The following is an 8,207-nucleotide window of genomic DNA, read 5'->3' as shown; positions in this document are numbered from 1 at the left end:
TAACCCTTTCATCCTCCATGTGCCAGGCCCTGGATATGGGCTCTGTATCCCTCTTATAAGACTGGCTGTACAGTGGGTATAGAAGAAAGGCCACTTATCTCAAACTATAATGGTTGAGGTACAAGCAGTCGAGTGGAGGTAGGACCAAACCCAAGGAGGTACATGTTATTTCAATACAAAGAAGGGGAAAAGGGGTGGGGAGGAGGGTGAGGGAGAAAATGGGGTGTGGGAAAGGGAGAGGATGACATGGGGGGGGGGAGCAGAGCACTAACTCACCCAGGGGGAGAGTATTATTTTTGTCTCCACAGAATTGGGAGTGGGCATACAGACTCCACCATGGTGCACCAAACCTTGAGGACATTATAACCACACAGAGAAATGCATGAAAAGATTGGGCTACAGGGCCAGTCCCAATCAGAGCCAAACAGACCCTCTCCCTAGATGTATGCACTACAGAGGACGATACACTAACCCACAGGCTGGGGAGAGGAGCCAGCACGCCACACGCACACAGAAGCTAACCAAGGAGGAACAAGAGAAAGGTACGGTCAAGACTCCACAATGGCACACCAAGCTCGGAGGACAACATCCCTGCATGGAGCTGCTAGGGCACCGAGAGGACTGTAGGGTCAACAACAGCGCAAGCCTTGATGTCCCCTTGCTGGAGCACACTGAGATCTTGGGACACACGGTGTCTGAATTCCCCCGCAGCAGGGCAAACCAAGAAGGGAACATAGCAGTACAGCACTGGGAGCAAAGAAAAGACACAAAGCCTCTGAAAAGTTCCAAAAATCGACTTCATGCTAGGAGGGGCAGGTCCCCCAGGACCAGTGTGGCGACAGTCATACAGGTCCGTGGACAGACCTGGAGTTATGTGTTTACCTTTTTTTCAAACTTTTGTTTTCTTTTTGTTTGGTGTCTGCTATGGTTGGGTTGCCTACTTCTATAAGAAGCAAGCTCAAGGAGAAAGCAACAGGACTGAAGATCCCGGAGGGATGGGGGGGGAGGGGTTGGGGAAGCGAGCGGTGAGCAAACATCCCCATAGACAGGGAACAACTAGGGAATTAAATTCAACAACAACAGGACGTAGAGGTCCTGGGGGTGTTGGAACAACAGCAATCTAGCTGAGAGGAATTACTAAGAGGTGGAAGAAGGGTAAGCGTGAGGATGGGGCAAGAGAAGATAAAAGGAAGCAGAGATATGGATAGAGGTACAAGCATCAGTGTGTATTTATGTTAAAACATTCATTCATAAAAATAGAGGTATTGACCTATGTGCACATATTTATACAGCAATACATTGAGGTGTGGGCAGACTTCTGCTCTGCTCATGTCCTCTCTCAACGCAAGAGCACTTTGTTCTAACAATCTGGCATTCTGTGATGCTCACCCTTCCAGCACTGAAGACAAAATCGGTACATAAGCAAATGTAGTGAAGAAAGCAGATGGTGCCCAGCTATCAAAAGATATAGTGTCTGGGGTCCCAAAGGCTTGAAGTTAAACAAGCAGCCATCTAGCAGAGAAGCAACAAGCTCACCAGCCTGTGTCAGAGACCCAAGACAAACAAACAAACAAACAAACAAAACATATTGTTGAGAATGAGGGGGGTCAGAGAAGAGACACAAAGCCCATCTGTAGACAACGGGACATCTCCTCACACAGAGCCACAGGGAAGGGATGAGTCAATCAGGGTGCAGTAAAACACTCATGAAACACACAATGCTCCTCTGGTTCCTTGAGGCTTCCTCACCCCCCACTATCATGACTCCAGTCCTGCCTTTCACTGTGAGCTAGACAGGAGCATGTGCACAGGTACAGATACGAGATAAGAGCTCACGACACATGGAATCCAGGAACAGGAATGAGAGTAGCGATACCAGGAGGACAAGGGGAAGGTGGAGAGGACGGGAGGGTAGGCGAATGAATTGCAATGATCGATGCATAACCACACACCCCACCCATGGGGAGGAACAACGGAAACTGTGGGGGGAGGGACACAGCAGTAGGTGTAAGATATGAAAATAATAAGAATTTATAATTTATCAAGGGGCCATGAAGGGACTCATACAACTCTTATCGCAAAAGAGTTAGGGCAAAAAAGAGGAGCTGACACCAAGGGCTCAATAGAAAATAATGATGGCAACATATCTACAAATGAGCTTGATACAATTGATGTATGGATTGTTACAAGAGCTGTAAGATCCTTCAATAAAATGTTTTTTTAATAATTTAATTAATTAATTAAACATGTTTTAAACTCTATAGCCTACAGTTCAACTCTGACACACATGGTGTCATCATGAGTCAGAAGCAACTGGGCAGTGAATCTTTTATTTTTAGTGTTTCATAAATAAAGTTTCCTTAGATTTTTTTTAAAAGGCTGTACTTTATTGAACAAAAGCAGACATTTGTTTTGTTCTTATGGAATTTACAAGCCACTGAGTGGGGATGGAAGGGCAGGAAGTAATAATTAACTAATAATTAATGTACTAGTTGCTATCAAAATTAAGGAGATCTGCTGCTGGTTAGGGTCTGTAAGGCTGTCAAAGACTTCTGTCCCCACTGTTACCAGAGTCAAATACCAAATAAAGGGAATATTGTGGTTAAGTGAAAATTATGTTTTAATCGTTTTATTAGGGACTCATACAACTCTTATCGCAATCCATACATACATCCATTGTGTAAAGCACATTTGTACATTCGTTGCCCTCATCATTCTCAAAATATTTGCTTTCCACCTAAGCCCCTGGCATCAGCTCCTCGTTTTTCCCCTCCCTCACCACTCCCCCTTCCCTCATGAACCCTTGATAATTTATAAATTATTATTTTGTCATCTCTTGACCTGTCCGATGTCTCCCTTCACCCACTTTTCTGTTGTCCATCCCCCAGGGAGGAGATCACATGTAGATCCTTGTAGTCGGTTCCCCCTTCCCACCCCACTCTCCCTCTACGCTCCCGGTATCACCACTCACACCACTGGTCCTGAAAGGATCATTCGTAAGTGAAAATTCTTAATGAATCTTGTGTTCATAATCACTTGTGTGATTAAGTGTTACAAACTCTAGCCGCTCTGCCTGTTATAAATCCGTTGCGGAGGGAGTTTTCTGTTACACCATTGGGCAGGCTGAGGGTGGGGTGTATTTTGAACCTCCACCTGACTGGAGGGTGGTAGTCAAGTCACCACCCTTTGTTTCCTTGGGGGCATGGTCTGCTAAACGATAAAGACCATCGTCCATCAAAGCAGTTTCTTTGTGTATAAGAGAGCCGTCTCAGAAGCACAGAGGAAGTCCAGAACTATCAAGGAAGAAGACCACAGCAGAGCACGTTTGAGATCTTGCGCTGGAGCAGCAAATGAAAAGAAACCATGAGACAGAGCAGGGGAGCCGTGTCACTACTAGGAGACCATGAGGAATAGCAGCGAGCAGCCTTCCTGGACCATAGAGAAAGAGGCCCAGGGGCCACCTGGCAGAGAGGTTGAGGACCAGAGAGAAGACTTGGCTGCTATTGACCAATGACTGTATTCTTACTGTTTACTCATCCTGGCTTGTGGCAACCAGTTCACTGTCCTAATAACTGCCATAATCAAGTATTGCCTGTGATCACTGTGTGGCCCCCTCCACCCAGTATGAAACCCAGGAGAAATGGAGAATGTGGTGGGAGGGACAGTTGGCACCAGACTAAAGAAAGCTAGTGGGTGGAGGCGTGTCGGACCTCTGCCTCGTGGCAATAGGCCTTGTATATCCGGAGGAGGACAGATGTGGTTTCCATGTCATTTTTCATAAATATTTTGCTTTTCTTTAAGGTCACCAAGGAGTAACGGATGCAAAGAAGTTTAACCTGTTCTCTTCAAGCTCATTCCACATCATAACGACCTCACGGGACAGGGTGGAACTGTTCCATAGGGCTTCTGAGGCTATAACTTTTCACAGAAACATACAGCCACATCTTTCTCCCATGGAGCAGTGAGTGGGTTCAAACTGCTAACCATCTGGTTAGCGACCGAACCCTTAATCGCTGTGCCACTACAAGTCTAAAGGAGCCAAATCCCAGAGAGGAATAAGTTTTCAGCAGTGAGGAAGGAGTAGCCACAGCTTGCACGCCTGGGGCTGATTGCTGATGGGTATGTGCGGGTGGGGAAGTGAACCTGACATAAGCAGGGACACTTTGCTGGAACATGGATGAACCAGAACTTTCGATGACAGTGTGGGCTGGCTTGACAGACTGAAATCTACAAGGGTCTCAAATGCAATAATAAATCACTTGGCCCAACACTAGGTTCCCAGAAAAATTTTGCTGAGTAAGCAGCTACGGGGGTGGAGCTGAAAAACAGAGATGGATCCTGCAGTAGTGTGCAGCAGTTAGGGTGAATCCAGATTTAATTGAAACCAAGCCCCTCCTAGACCCAATCCTGATGAGCTCAAAGACTCGATCCTCCCACAGTGGCAGGAAAAACTCAAATTAATTAAAGCTTTAACTCGGGTCAATGGAATGATCTGAATCATCTGATTGATCAATCGCTCACCTTAACTTCCTGTCAGGAAAAATGGTGTGCCCTCTTGGGGGAAAATAAACAAAATGTGTTGTTTAGCTCCATGCCTATTGTTTCTTTAAGCAAAATGTCATGCAATCAGTAACGATGATTCACACAGAAAAAAAAAGCCCAGAAAAACATGACCCACTATCAAGGGAAAATATAATCAATATATACACATCAAGGTAATGCAGATATTGCACTGAGCAAATAGGTTTAATATGTTTAATATTAAAAGGGAAGAAATGGCTAAGTAAAATATCTGAAGAGAAGGATTTCAGAGAGTGGCTGGAGAAAACATGTTACAATAATATAATGTGCAAAGAAATGGAGTTGGAGAACCAGAGAGGCAGAAGATACTTAGCAATTTTCAACTTGAAAGAACAAAGAAATATTTAAGCTTTTAGCTGAAATATTGAATGGTTCTATGGAGTCCTGGTGGCATATTGAGCCACACATTGAACTGCTAACCACAAGGTCAGCAGATTGAACCCACCAGATACTCCATGGGCGAAATATAAGGCTGTCTGCTCCCATAAACATTTAAAGATTCAGAAATCCAAAGGGACAGTTCTACCCTGTCCCAGATGGTCACTATCAGTCAGAATTGACTGGACAGCAGTAAAAAGGAGCAAATACTCAATAGACTTACCTCATCCTACATGGGGATGATTTATACTGTTCTCAATTATAAATTGATAATGATATTTCTAAAGTGAACCAGAGACATATGTAAACCATAAATATATGAATGGATTTGGGGCTTGCACTTAATTGTAACCCTACCTTAAGAATAATCAATTCATATTGAATTGTATGATGTGTGAATGAAGTGCTAATAAAACTGTTTTTAAAAGCACAGCACCATCGCTGAAGGCAAATCGCTGAGCAAATGTGGTAAAGAAAGCTGATGGTGCCCAGCTATTAAAAAATATAGCATCTGGGGTCTTAAAAGCTTGAACAATCAGCCATCTAACAGAAACAACAAAGCCCACATAGAAGAAGCACACCAGGCTGTGTGGTCATGAAGTGTCGAAGGGAGCAGTTATTGGAAGTTCAAAAACAAGCAACCAAATTGATGTGAAAGAGCGTGGCAAGTGAAGACCTCAAATCCACCTGTAAGATAATTGGACAGTCCCTCACAGAAGGGCAACATGATAAAACCAGGGTGCAGTCTATACTGATGAAACACATAACTATCCTCTAGTTCTTTGAAATCTCCTTCTCCCAGTATTATGGCCTTAGTTTTACCTCACTAATCTTGCTAGACCTACGTGTGTACGTTGGTACAATTAAGATCTTTCAGTACACGAAATCCAAGATAGATAACACCCTCAGAAACAGTGATCAAAGTAATGACTCCTGAGGGTAAGGGAAGAGAGGAGGAGCAGTGGGAGAAGGGGGAACTGATAGCAATGATGACTGCAGCCCCACAGGAGGGGAACAAACAACAGGATTTTAGGTGAAGGGATTCATTGGATGGTGTAAGTGATGGCAAAAAAAATCCAAAATGATTATAATACATAATATATTAAGGGTTCAAGGGGATGGTAGGGTATGGGAGGGAAGGGATAAAGGGGAGCTGATATCAAGGCATTCAAGAAAAAAGCAAATGTTTTGAAAATGATGACGGTGGCAAATGTACAATTATGATGGATCTAATGGAACTGTGGATTGCAATAACATTTATAAAAGCTCCTAATAAAATGTTTTTAAAAAACAGAATAAAAAATAACAATTAGTTCTTATGACATGGCTCTACTCAACAGTCATCCTCATGAAGAGATCACTGAAGAGATGGGGGCTAGAGAAAAGTGTGTTGAAGGAATTAGGTGGTGCCTGGCTATCAGAAAGAATAGTATCTGGGGTCTTAAAGGCTTATCTTAAAACAAGCAGCCAGCTTAGTAAGCTATAAATTAAGTTCACATGGAAGAAACACACCAGCCTGTGTGATCCAGCAATTAAAAATAATAATAAAATCCAAATTCAGAGAAGGAAAAGGAATCAGAGCTTAAATACTGAACATTGGACTTCCAGAAGGCTGTGGATGATGGTGGAATCCAAAAAAATGTGTTTGCAGGGTTCCCACATGGATAAAGCCTCCAGTGAATACCATTTGATTATAGTCTAGTGATGGGAATAATCTTTTGATCAGACAGAGCATTGCAAAGTTGATTAAGAAATATGTGGTTTGGCTAAAAAGTAAACATCTTCAGAGGACATCGTGGTTTATATTCAGGAAAGGTATGCACCAGGATTGTATCCTCTCACCATACTTGTTCAGCCTTTATGCTGCACAAATCATCAGAGAAGAAGCTCGTATGAAGAAGAGTGTGGCATCAGGATTGGAGGAAGGCTTATGAACAACCTGTGATATGCAGATGACACAACCTTGCTTGCTGAATGCCAGGAAGGCTTGAAGCATTTGCTGTTGAAGATCAAGGATTGCAGCCTTCAGTATGGATTGCAACTCAATAGAAAGAAGACCAAAATCCTCACCACTGGCCCATGTTCAATGGAGAAAACGTTGGAACTGTCAAGGATTTCGTCTTGCATGGATACACCATCTAGACTCATAGAAGCAGCAGTCAAGAGATCAAAAGATCAGTTGCAGTGGGTACTTCTGCTGCACAAGCCCTCTTTAGAGTGTTGAAAAGCAAAGTTGTGACTTTGAGGACTAAGATGTACCTGATTCAAGCCAAGGTGTTTTCTGTTGCCTCATATGCAGATAAAAGTTGGACATTGAATAAAGAAAACCAGTGAAGAATCTATCCATTTGAATTGTGGTGCTAGAGAAGAATATTAAAAGTACCATGAAAGGCTAAAAGGACAAACCCATCTATCTTGAAAGAAGCACAGTCAGAGTACTTTTTAAAGGGAAGGATGGCAAGACCTGGTCTTCCATGCTTCGTCTATGTTGTCAAAAGAGACCAATCCCGGAGAAGGACGTCAAGCTGGGGACAGTGGAGGGGCAGTCAAAAGGAGGAAGACCCTCAATGAGATGGACGGACACAGTGGCTGCAACAACGGGTTCAAGCACAGGAACACCTTATCATTCAATCTCCCTTTGGGCACATTTTTAAAATGTTAAGTTTTTCATATTTTCTGCTTTCTTTTCTATTGAGATTTTTCTGTTTCATCATTCTTTGTTGATTTTTCTTTCTTTCTTGTTTTTGTTTTGTATGATTTTTCTGTATATGAAATGCAAGATAAATAAATCTAGAGAGCGAGTAACTGGATTAATAAATACACAAGGATTGCGTCTGACTCAGATTCACAGTCTACGCCCATGGAAGCAGCATTCGAGATATCCAACAATGCTCTGCTTTGGGTCAATCTGCTGCACAAGACTTCTCTACAGTATTGAAAAGCAAGGAGGTTACTTAGGGGATTAAGGTGTGCCTGATCCAAGCCAGGGTGTTTTCCATTGCCTCACATGCAGGTGAACGTTGGTCATTGAATAAAGAAGACCGAGGAAGAATCGATGCATTTGAATTGTGATGCTGGCAAAGAATATTGAAAGCATCATGAACTGCTCAAAGAATAAGTCAATCTGTCTCGGAAGAAGTACAGCCAGAGTGCTCCTTCGAGGCAAGGAAGGCAAGACTTCGTTGTACATATTTTGGACATGTCAGGAGAAACCCGTCTCTGGAGAGGACATCATACTCGGTAAATTA

This window comes from Echinops telfairi, unplaced genomic scaffold, assembly GCF_000313985.2.
Source record: "Echinops telfairi isolate 266 unplaced genomic scaffold, ASM31398v2 ScPeMD7_2;HRSCAF=8, whole genome shotgun sequence".
Taxonomy (NCBI): domain Eukaryota; kingdom Metazoa; phylum Chordata; class Mammalia; order Afrosoricida; family Tenrecidae; genus Echinops; species Echinops telfairi.
The sequence above is the reverse complement of the archived record's forward strand: the minus strand, read 5'-3'. Positions refer to the sequence as shown.